This window comes from Muscardinus avellanarius, assembly GCF_963383645.1.
Source record: "Muscardinus avellanarius genome assembly, chromosome: X".
NCBI lineage: Eukaryota > Metazoa > Chordata > Mammalia > Rodentia > Gliridae > Muscardinus > Muscardinus avellanarius.
Genome location: NC_137792.1, coordinates 35,650,046 through 35,662,686, shown reverse-complemented (window position 1 = coordinate 35,662,686; position 12,641 = coordinate 35,650,046).

Genomic DNA, 12,641 nt, shown 5'->3' with positions numbered 1-12,641 from the left:
TGCTGGTAGCCTCCGTTGCTTTGGGCCCGAGATGAGGCAGAACACTGGTAGAAAGGCATGGAAAAGGAAGGGGCTACGGACAAGATACAGGCCCCAGTGGCACATCCCCAATAACCCACTCCTTCAACGTTTACAGCTTCTTGACACTCTTAAAATTTCTACCAACTCCCAACAGCCCATTGGTCTATGAAGCAACAATGGATGAATGCACTAATGAGGCCAGAGCCCTTGTGATCCCGCCATTTCCTACAAGCCCCATCTCTGGATACTGCTGCATTAGAGACCAAACCTTCTTACATATAAATCCATGAGGAACAATCCAGATCCAATCAAAATCAGATCAACCACCCATGCTAATAAAATCAGTATTTTCAAGAAGGCTTAAAGGAGTTTATAGAGAGCTCATCCTCGCCTGTAGAATGTGGCTGTTACACTGTAATAAATAACCTGGAGGATGGTCAGTAACTGCCTTGAAAATGATTTTTCTACCCAAATTCTATTACTTTGGATCTTGTTGCTTTTATTTTTTAAAGCTAATAAAGACCTTTACATGCGAAATTATCAAAGACACGTTGACATTTATTGAATCTACCATAAAGGTCTTGAACATGTGAGGCATATTTCACTGTTCCTTGATTCCTAGCAGAACTCTCTAAGTGCTCTCACACTTATCCCACAACACAAATGCAAAGCACCCCTAACCTTCCCCTTGCAGAGGACAGAGAAGCTACAGGCATGGCCAGATTCATAATCACATTTCTGCTTTTTCAATAAAACAGTGAAATGACTTCTGTGTAATGTATAAGGCAAAATAAGTGCTTCTTTATCCATTTCATCTTTCTCTTCCTGACAGAGAACCCTAAAAATCACACAGAAAATTAAGCAGATAAACTGCAGCTGGAAGAAAATTCTATTTCCCCTTGCAGCCCTCTTCTTACTTGTTATACATCCACCTTTCCCCCAAGACTGTATCTTGGCTTCCCTAGAAGACCAAGATCCAGATTGGAGTGCTGGGAGTTTCTGTGGGGGAGAAGCTCTGGAAACACCCATAGAGGATTGGGGAAGTAAGGCAGGGAAAGAGCAGGCAGCCAACAAAGGATCTATGTATGATCAAGACAACTACTGCTACACTACTGCTACTGCTCTGAGAACTGGAACTTAATCTAGTGGCCAACTCCAGAGCCAGTGAAGAGGGTGCTGGACTGCTGGTAGAGAGCATGAGAGCATGGTTTCTCCAGCACTTCCAGCCTGTCCTATACATAAGAAACTTTTCTATACATAGGGAACTATGACAGCCAGAGAAAGGTCCCTAGCAATGGAATATGGGTACTGACAATTATGAGAGGCCAGTGTGCACTGAAGTTGTAAAGGCAAGGGCCAGGGGTGGGGCATGGACAGTGTCTGCTACCAACTGACTGCAAGTGACCTGATTTCCTGTGTGTCTTCAATGCACTGTGCACCACCAGCAGGCACTCAGTAAGTCTATTCCTTACCTGGGCTACCATTGTGTTTTGTAGTTCCATTCTGTTCTCCTATTAGTAATATTTTTCTTTCTGTTAAAATACCATGCATTTTATAGCCAAGCATGATGCTACATGCCTATGATCCCAGTATTTTGGAAGCTCTGGCAGGAGGATCACAGATTCAAGACCCATCCCAGGCAATTTAAGGAGACCCTCAGCAACTCAGTGAGACTGTTTCCAAACAAAGAATAAAACAGGGCTGGAAGCATAGGTCAAATGTAGAATGCCTCTAGGTTCAACTTCCAGTATCCCCCCCCCAAAAAATGTCATGCATCTTACTCTCTAATCTTCAAGCTCAACACCTCTGCATCCTGTATTACTAATCTGTTCCATTAAAACTAGTATTTTTTTCTGTTAGAATGGTGTGCATTTACCATCTAGTTCTCAGTTCTCAATATCTATATCGAAAGAAGAAAATAAGAAATCTCTTATGGGTCAAGGTGGAGAGTGATGAACAATTCTGGAGCCCTTCACTTGAATATCACCACATACAGCTACCATTTTCTATTCATTACAATAAGGTCTCTCAGATTTCCTCTGTTCTTTGTCATAAAGGTTCTGACAGGGATCACCTTCATCGCCATCACTACTCCTGGCACAGTGGAAGGAATCATAACAATGTCTTACCTTCCTCTTTGGGTCCTTACTAACAAGCAGCCGTGGTGAGAGAAATGCATTTTAATGACTTGAAAATATTTAAGTCCCAGATCGAGCAAGTGAATATGAAGGAGAATGAAAGTATAAACTAGTGCCAGCTCCATATCTAACTGACAGGCCCAGTAAAGAACTATGGTTAGGTTAAAAGGCCTTTTCTGCATTATTCTTAACCAGAGGCCCAATGACCAGTGTTCATCATACTGTTCTTGGGCCATCAGTGCCATATATCTACTATGACTATCACTTCTGCCAGAACATTGACTTCCTTGTCTAAGACCTACTGTGTCCTTTGGATGACCTTTGCACCTCCAAAGTGCCCATTTTAAATAATATTTTGTGAATGCAGAAAACAACAAAAGAAGGTGAATTCCCTGAAATAGTAAAGGACATTGAACAGAATAAATAGATAACACAAGACAAAAAGAGTGGAGAGATGGTTTAAAGAAAGATGAGAAAGAGAATAGCACCATTAGATTGTACTGAAGAAGACAGGAAAACACACACACACACACACACACACACACACACACACACATACACCGTGCAGACACTGATGTTCCCAGGCCTCTTCTATAGTAGAAGGATGAACAACCTGTTGGGAGAAGTCAAACCACTGTGCAATCTCTAACCTGATGACCTGATATTTGATTGGCTGAGGATGTCTTTTAACAAAGCTGCAAGCCTACCATATCTGAGAAACTGACTCTCAAATAATGATGCTCAAAGGATCTGGTGATACACATAGTGATGTGGCAGCCAGATGCCCCTTGGAAAAGAAGGACAATTTCTCCCAGCTGTTGGGAGTGCCGGCAAAGGATGGCCCTCAGGTTTCAGGCCTCTTAGAATTGTCTCTGATTAAATTATGTCACCCAAGGTCACACTTTTTTTCCAGGGATAGCCTGCATCAAATGTTTGGTCAATGCACACATATAAAGACCGGACAGCCTTGTTTGGATTCAAGGAAGCTTTGAGGGGCCATCTGAGGCTCAGCACCCTTGGTCCTAAGGACTCCTTCTTGTTAGCTTCCTGCATGTTCATTTCCATCTCGCACTGTACTCCCTGGAGAACTCAATCTGTAGCAGGTGCTTAAATCTTCCTACCCTGTCAAAGAGTCGAGATCACATGGAGTGAAAATGCCCATGTTCTGCATATTTTATTATACAGTGTTGCTTTGGCAATTACTAATCAACACATGGTCACAATCTATTCATCAGAATATCTGATAAATGAACAGACATTACCTCTTTGTTGGTGTAACAAACAGGCTTGAGATGAGGTGTAGGGGGCTAGCAGAGGTAATAAAACTAAATAATTACATTTTTCTATCCTCCTTCTCCATATTAACACAAATAACAGTGGCAAACAAGATGTATCAAAAATTATGGTGTCAGACATCATTCTGAACACTTTGCATTATCATTTACATTTCACAACAATCCTATGATGTATATGATTTTTAAAAATATGCTTTGTCCTTCTTTATAGCTGGGTAAAATTCCCTTGTGTGTCTCAAAAAATGACTAGATGTATGTTTTCTCTTATATGTGGAAGGTAGATAGAAATTTGGAAATAAAATCAAGTAGAAGAGCAGAGATTCCAATGGAGTGATCAAGGAGGTCTAGGGGAGGGAGATGGGGATGGAAACATAAGAATGTAAGTCAACATAATGCTATTTATGTATACATAATTAGCAATTATAATCTCAAAGACAGGGATGTGGGGAGGCAGAGGGAAGATGGGAACCAGGAGGGAAACTCCAGGAGTTGTGTGCATGTATGTTTCTATCACACTATACTCCAGTACAATATAGAATTATAATGCATCAAATAAAATTATAAAATAAAATAAGACATACTTTTATTGGTGTATTGTAACCATACATTACATTGAGTTTTAGTATGATAGAAACTTACATGCACTGATGAAAATATACATTATTCTTTTTTTTTTTTTTTTTTTGGTGGTACTGGGGTTCCTGGAAGCTCTTCTACCTCCGGGATACACTCCCATGGGCTACACTCCCAGACCTATTTTTTAATATTTTTATGTGGAAACAGAGTCTCTTAAGCCAGCGAGGCTGGCTTCGAACCAGCGCGATCCTCCTGTCTCCGCCTCCCAAGCGCGGGGATTACAAGCGTGCGCCACCACGCCCGGCTTACATTATTCTTGACCATACTTTACAGATCAGAAAACTGAGGCACACAGAGGTCACATAACTGCAATAAGTGAAGCAGCCTGTTATGCTACCAAGGCAGTTGAATTTGAGAACCCAAGCTCTTACTTATATAGAATAGCTGTCTTTCTAATAGAAAATGACTTTATTGAATGAGTAGCAGTTTCTGCTGTGGTCAACGTCAATGATGTTGATAGGAAACTTTACCTCACTCAAGAAGCATTAGTTGGGCTGAAAACACTTCAACCACAATGGGCCTCTGTGGCTGGTGAATGTTGCTGGAGAAATAATTCGGCCAGCACAGGCTGCTTTCTTATATATGCTGGGCTCTCATTGCCCAGCAGAAGCAGCTGAGTCTGAGTCTGGCCAGATGTCCTACGATTCCCTATTCTCTGTGGTAAGAAACCATCACCATTAATCCAGCATCCTCAACCCTACAATTTCACCTTCCATTCTTACTAATGACCTCGAGTCTACATGCCAGTACAAATAAAGGCCAATGAAACCAGGTGTTGTGGTGCACAGCTGAACTTGGGAGCAGAGACAGGAGGATTGAAGGTTTGAGGTCAGCCTTAGTACCTTGGAAAGACCCTGTTTCAAAATAAAAAATAAAAAATCAGGGGGTGGAGTAGAATGGAAGTAGAATGGCCCTTGATTCAACTCCCAGTACCATAGAATAAAAATAAGAGTCACCTCACTGTACCTGTCCCATCCAACTTATCTTTGAACATCTGTCCTTGTTTTCTCCTCTCCAACCATTTATGAAAAGAGGGCCCTTCTTTTTGTTAAAAAAGTCAGTTTTGTTGAGGAAAAGTTTATATACAATAAAATTTACCAATTTTAAGAGTGTAGATAGAATTTAATGACTTTGGACAAATATATGCAGTCATATAACCACCACAAATTATAACCAAATTTTTTCTCTTCCCCCAAATTTTGGTCACCATATTGTCCCCTTTCTTGCCTTATTACCCCCACCAGTTCTCAGCAACTACTACTTTGCTTTCTGTCATGATGGTTTTGTCTTTCTTAAAATTTCACTTAAATAGACTCACTCATCCCCTTCTATTCAATAATTTATTCCACCAATATATTATAGCCACTACTGTGAAACAGTATTAATTCTGGTAAATACTCTTCTAGTTTATATATACATAGGTACTACATTAACATTTAAAACAAAATGCTGTCTTTCTTAGCATATTATAACCCTTTTCTCACACAAATATTTTCTTAAAATAATTTTTTATTTTTAGCTTGGAACAATGGCACATACCTGTAATATCAGTACTTGGGAGGCTGAGACAGGAGGGTTTCGGGTTTGAGATCAACACTGACAACTTAAGGAGACACTCAGTAACCTAGCAAGACCCTGTCTCAAAAATAAAAAATGAAAAAGGGGTATAACTCAGGGGCCAGGGGTTTAAATCAGAGGCAAAACACCCTTGAGTTTAATCCCCATTACCACATACAAAAAATTATTGTATAAATTTAAGGTCTACAACATGATATTTTAAGATATATACACACTATATAGTAAAATGGCTACTATAGTGGCACAAATTAACATGCCATCATCTCACCAATATTTTCTCTTGTGGCAATAGCAGCTATAATCTACCCACTTAGCAAAAATCCTGAAAACAATACACTATTGTTAACTGTAGTCTTCATGTTATACATCAAATCTTCCTCCTTGTTGATCCTACATATTTGCTATATTTTATTTTATCCTTTGACCTTTATTTCCCCATTTCATTTTTCTCAATCCTGACTATGGTAATCATTGTTTTATTCCATATTCTAAGACCTTTTTAAAAAGTTTTCAGAGCTGGGCGTGGTGGCGCACGCTTGTAATCCCAGCATTCGAGAGGCTGAGATCGGAGGATCACGGTTCGTGGACAGCCTCAGCTACTAAGTGAGGCCTGGTTTCAAAATAAAGAATAAAATATAGGGCAGGGGGTGTAGTTCGAAGGTAAAATGCCCCTGGGTTCCATCTCCAGACCCACAAAAAAAATTAAAAAGTTTTCACATATAAGTGAGACCAGGCAATAGTTTTCTTTCTATGTCTGGATTATAACACTTATCATAATATACTCAAGGTCCATTTATGTTGTAGCAAATGGCAAGATTTCCTTCTTTGTTAAGGCTGAATAATATTCTACGTGTATATGTGTGTATACACACACACACACACACACACACACACACACACACACACACACATATATATATATCTTGGCTACTGTAAATAATGCTGCAATGAACATGGGATGCAAATAGCTTTATGAATGGTGATTTCATTTCCTTTGGGTAGATATCACAAAGAGGGATTGCTAGGTCATAGGGAAGTTCTATTTTTAATTTGGTTAGAAATATTCATACTGTTTTCCACAAAGACTACACCCATCTACATTCCACCAACAGTAAACAAGGGTTCCCTTTCTTCTACACCCTCGCCAGCACCTCTAATCACTTTTCTATTTCATAATAGCTATCCTTATAGGTGTGAGGTATTATCTCATTGTGGACTTGACTTGCATTTTCCTGATGATTTGTGATGTTGATCACCTTTTTCTGTCCTTGTTGGCCATTTTTATGCCATCTTTGGATAAACAAATTCTTTATATTTTTAAAATTCATGTTATGTCTTCCTGCTATTTAAATATATAAGTTTTTTTTATAAAACTTGGATGTGAACTCCTTATCTGATAAAGGATTTTCAAATATTTCCCCAATATTTACATTGCCTTTTCATATTGTTTATTGTTTCTTTTGTCATGCAGCAGCTTAATTTATTACAATTGCATTTATTTATTTATTGCTTTCGCAGCTTGAGTTTTGGGTGTAATAGCTTTAGTGCAGCCTCCCAAGATTAGGAGGGCATACACTAGATCAAACCAGTCCAAAGAAGAAGGCACCAGGGTGGGTAAGACATGCCTTTATTCAGCAGAGGCAGGCTGAACACAAGTGCCTTCTGCAAAAGACTTCATGCAGCAGCCAGTCTCAGTCCAGTTTATATATCAAATCAGGACAAAAGTGGCAGCTGGCCAGAACACAGAGTTACATAAGGCAATACGACATCTTTAAGGACATGCTGTGTTGTTTTTCATACAACAGTGACCTTCACTAAAAGGAAGCAAGGAAGCCTAACTGACACCATGTCCCCACAAAATCTAAGAAATCATTGCCAGGGCCAATGTCAAGGAGCTTTTTCACTATGTTTTTTCCCAGGAGTTTTATGATTTTAAGTCTTTTATCCATTTTGAGGTTGCTTGTTGTGCCTGATGCAAGATAAGTGTCTAATTTCAATCTTTTGCATTATAAATCCAATTTTCCCAGCACTGTTTATTGAAGAGACTATCCTTTCCCCATTGTGTCGTTTTGGTATTCTTGTTGAAAATTAGTTGACTACATATATTTGGATTTATTTCTGGGCTATTTTGTTCCACAGGCCTATGCATCTGCTTTTATGCCAATATCATAGTCTTCTTATTAGTATATCTTTGTAATAAAACTTTAAATTGAGAAGAGTGATGATGCCAAATTTCTTTGTCTTCAAACTGCTTTCGCTATTTGGAGTCTTTTGTGATTTCATATGAATGCTAAAAATATTCTTACGAACATTATATGTAATAACCACACAGTTGCAATAAATATGCCGGGTATGATATTCATTCTCTCTTCCTCCTGTATCTTTTTTTTTTTTTTTTTGCAGGTCTGGGAATGGAACCCAGAGGCATTCGACCTCCAAGCTACACCCCCTGCCCAATTTTTTTATTCTTTAATTTTGAAACAGGGTCTCACTAAGTTGCAGAGAGTCTCACTAAGTAGCTGAGGCTGTCTGTGAACTGCGATCCTCCAGTCTCAGCCTCCCAAATGCTGGGATTACAAGTGTGCACCACCACGCCCAGCTTTCCTCCTGTATCATGCTGAAGCCAGCAACTGGTGCTCTGAAAAGCACATTCCCTAGACTCCCTTGCAGCTAGGATTTTAGTGGGATTAAATTTTCACTAGTAAGATGTGCTCATCTTAGAGAAATTTGAAAGAAATGAAGGGGAGGTTCTGCCTCTAAGCCCCCTGATCTTTGGGCTGGGAGGCTTGGACATGGAGGCTTGGGTTTTTTTTTCTCCAGCATGTTTAGTAAAAATCCAAGTGTCTTATCACAACTAGAAGAGCTGGGAAAGCCTTCAAGGTACAGGGAGGAGAGGAGTTATTCTGATCAGAATTACTCAAGATAGAAAAATTAAAAAAAGGCTCCTTGAAGAAGTGGCATTTGATCAGGCACCTAGCCTGAATGAAGTGATTAAGACACATAAAGATCCTGAGGAAATGTGTCGTACAGAAGGAACAGCAATGCAAAGCTTTGAGGGGTTCAGTGTGGCTGGGGAAGAGCTAAGAATGGGAAGGTAAGTTCAGATAGGTAACAGGGGTCAAATCATTATAGCCTTGTAACCTGTTATAAAGTGTTTGGACTTTATTCAGAGTGGGTTGAGAAGCTGTTGGAAAGTTCTTCAATGTGCAGGGACGTAAAAATAAGGAAAATGATTACTAGGTTTATGTATATCGAATCAAACAAGTAAATATCTTGAGAAGAGATTGTTTTTTCTTTTTGTAGTACTAAGAGTTGAACCCAGGAGCATTCTACTTTTAAGATACACCTCCAGCCCTATTTTCTTTAATTTTTTATTTGAAACAGTGTCTAAGTTGCAAAGGGCCTTCCTAAATAGCTGAGACTGGCTGCGAACCTACAATCCTCCTGTCTCAGCCTCCCAAGTACTGGAATTACAAATGTGGGCCACCATGCCCAGTTGACATGAGAATTTATTTTAAGTAAACAATGTATAAGCAGGAGGCCAGGTGAGTAGAATGGTCAGGAAAAATTACTTATATAAAGGGTACCAAATGTTGTTGAAAGGGCAGTCTAGAAATCCATTGTTCAAAAGCCAAGACCAGGTTGGTTCCTTTACGTTCAATAAACACTTAAGAAACACCTGTTGTATGTCAACAATTCATTTGTTCAAACATTCAACAAGTATTTATTGATATTTGTTAATTTTCTAGATTCTAAGGAAACAAAAACTACAAATATGAATTAGCTATGAACTTGCCCTTGAGGACTTTCAGCATCAGCTGGGAAAAGACCACCTCCTAAGAGGCCTAACTGTAATTTGCACTAGAAAGGACATTAGGGTTGCCAAACAAAATACAGAGCACCCGGTAAAATTTTAATTTCAAATAAACAACAAATATTTTTAGTATACGTATATATGTCCTAAATATTGCATATTAGAGTTAGTTCACACGACATACTAATTAAGTATTCATCATTTATGTAAAGTTCTTTTTAACTGAGGGTCCTATACTTTTATTTGCTAAATATGACAACTGTAGGTAGTAGGTAAAATGATCTTTCGCCTGGTACACATCTTGACTGAACATGAAGTCTCCATGAAGCATAAGGACACAACTGGATTTTAAGGAGAAAAATGTCCAGATTCTTAGTTTTTCTAAGTATAATCTTCCTGGGATCAAGCCTTTGATGAAAAGTTATCTCCCTCTTCTACCTCTTCTTTCACAATTACTTCTCTCTGTTTTGTAGAAAAAAGGGGTACCTCTTTTCCTTCCCAAATCTTACTAAGGTGTGTCATCCTGGGACATGAAAATTTCCAAAATGCTATATGAAGGTATAATTCAAAATAAGCAGCATTGGTATTGTAAAAGCAAAGGGCACTCAAGACTGGGTCACAAAACTTTTTTCAAGTTAGGCAGTTCATCCAATCTTTACGCAGACTATTGGGTTCAAAGCTAATTATTTTTGAAAATAGATTTCTGTGCGGTTTTGGCATGTAATTTGGAAGCAGTTCAAACAACTGAGTGAAACTGATATAACACACACCTTCCTTTCATCTTTTTATTTATGGTTCATATCATTTTTAAAAATAGGAATAAAATCATGTTTTATTCTATCAAGACAATTTTCATCCAGAGATACGCAATTTTAATGATCCCCATTTGCTTTATTAGGAAATGTGTTTTCACTAATATTACCTTATTTTATACTTTATAATTATTAAAATTTGGAATATATTTATATTATTTGAGTCAGGTGGGAACAATTAATTTTTGTAATGATGACTCAATCAAAAGGTACTTTTAAGCAGTTTGAGCCTTGTAGTCATAGAAAACAATAACAATAATGCCAATTTATGGGTATTTTGTTGTAGAGAACTATAAATGATGAAAAAATAATTTCAAACTATAAAAATCTATTACATTAGACTAGTCTAAGATCCTTGAGGATATCAGAATGAAACAGGAGTTCAACAAGCCAAATCTGTAAAGTTATATGTGCTTAAGAACTTTCTTGCGTATTATTTTAATGGGTGATGGCTACTATCAAACCACTATGATATTTAGATTCCTGTGGACTCATTCAAAAGGGTGATGTAAGTGTTTTATTTTTCCACATCAATATTTATAATGTACCACAAATTACAACCTTTGTAGCTATTTAGGTTTAAAATGAAAAATTCTCATGTCATTTTAAAATATCCTCGGGGCTACATAGTTTTTATTGAAATTCTGTTAGTGGTCTGGATGGGACAAAGGGTGTGGTCCTCTCAGCCTCATGGGGCTAAAGCCCAGCTTTTTCGTTACCCAAGTTTTAAAATAAGGACTGTCCTTATAAAATTTCTCCTTCAGAAAATAAACCTGAAAAATATTTAGTTTTGAGGAATTCTTATAGAAGTGAAAGGTCTGTTTTAGAGTTAGTAGACAAGTATAGGCATGGATGATCAGTATTGCTCTGGATAGGAAGGTGAATGCAGTCAGATCCCCTAGGAATTATTGCTGAAATTCAGCTTGTGTTCTGCTCAGCACATCTTGTGCCCTGGTGCTGGTCTTCATCTCCTTAGAGGAAGGAACAACTTTCTGTTTTGAACAACAACCCCAAATGTGCTAGCAGGGGTCATGGTTAGTTCCCTGTCCATGTGAGAAGTGTAATAAACAGAAAATTCCCAAAGCATGAAGGTAGGAGATATTGACTTGGCATGCTACTAAAGAAAAAGAAACTTGAGAAATACTCGAGCACTTCTGAAGAGGTCTAAAAAGAAGTAAAAAATTATTTCTATCTTGGTACCAAATGTGATGTGTTCACAGCTGCATGTCTCTGGTCACAGCACTCAAGAAGTATATAAATGATTAAGAAGAAATCCTAGGAAATAAAATGCTCCAGGTGATGTGGTGATAGAGGATACTGAATGAACACCTCATGAAAGATGAAGATTGAGATGGGAGCAGTGGGGCATGCCTGCAATTCCAGTACTTGAGAGGATGATATGAGGATTTTGAGTTTGAAGCCAGCCTCAGCAATTTAGTGAGACCCTGTCTCAAAAAATAAATAAATAAAAGCTGGGTGTGGTGGCACACAGTTGTAATCACAGGATTTGGGAGGCTGAAACAGGAGGATCGTGGTTCGCGGACAGCTTCAGCTACTTAGTGAGGCCCTCTGCAACTTAGTGAGACCCTGTTTTAAAATAAAAAATAAAAAGTAGGGCTTGTGGTGTAGCTTGGAGGGAGAATGCACCTGGGTTCCCTCCCCAATACTGCAAATAATAAATAAAATAAAATAAAAAGGGTTGGAGATATAGCTTAGGAGAATGAATGCCACTGGGTTCAATCACCAGGACAAAAAAAGAGAAATTATTAAGTTGGTCAGTTTTAGCCATCGATATTTATGTACAATAACTTGGGAGGCGGAGTCAGGAGTGCTCAAGGATTCTGTGGTACTACTCCTGGAGCTGCACATTTCTCAGTGATTCAGGTCAATATTCTCATCACTGTGACCCAAATACCAGACCAGCAAAATCTAGGGGAAAGAAAGATTTATTTACTCATGGTTCTGGAGATGAGAGAGGGGGGGAGGGGGAGGGGGGAGGGAGAGAGAGAGAGTGAGTTTCACACTGGAGCAGAAGCTTTAAGGCAAGCAGGGGCTAGAAATCCATCCTTAGGGTGTCATGGCAGAGAACAAGACGCTTCAGCTAGGTGGACCTGGGATACATGCTATAGCCAGCCATGTTCCTAGAGATTAATCCCCTCCAGTCCTGCCCCCAAACATGGCTGTCTCCTCTAATCTATGAGGTCTGGGAGACATTTTAAGTAAAAAATACAACAATAGGATTTTAGTAAAATGGCTCTAAGCAAATTTTTTTTCTTATAGCTTTTCATATTGCTCTCAGGATGGGGCAATGAATAAAGCCAGATACGGGATTATTTTAGGTCTTGTT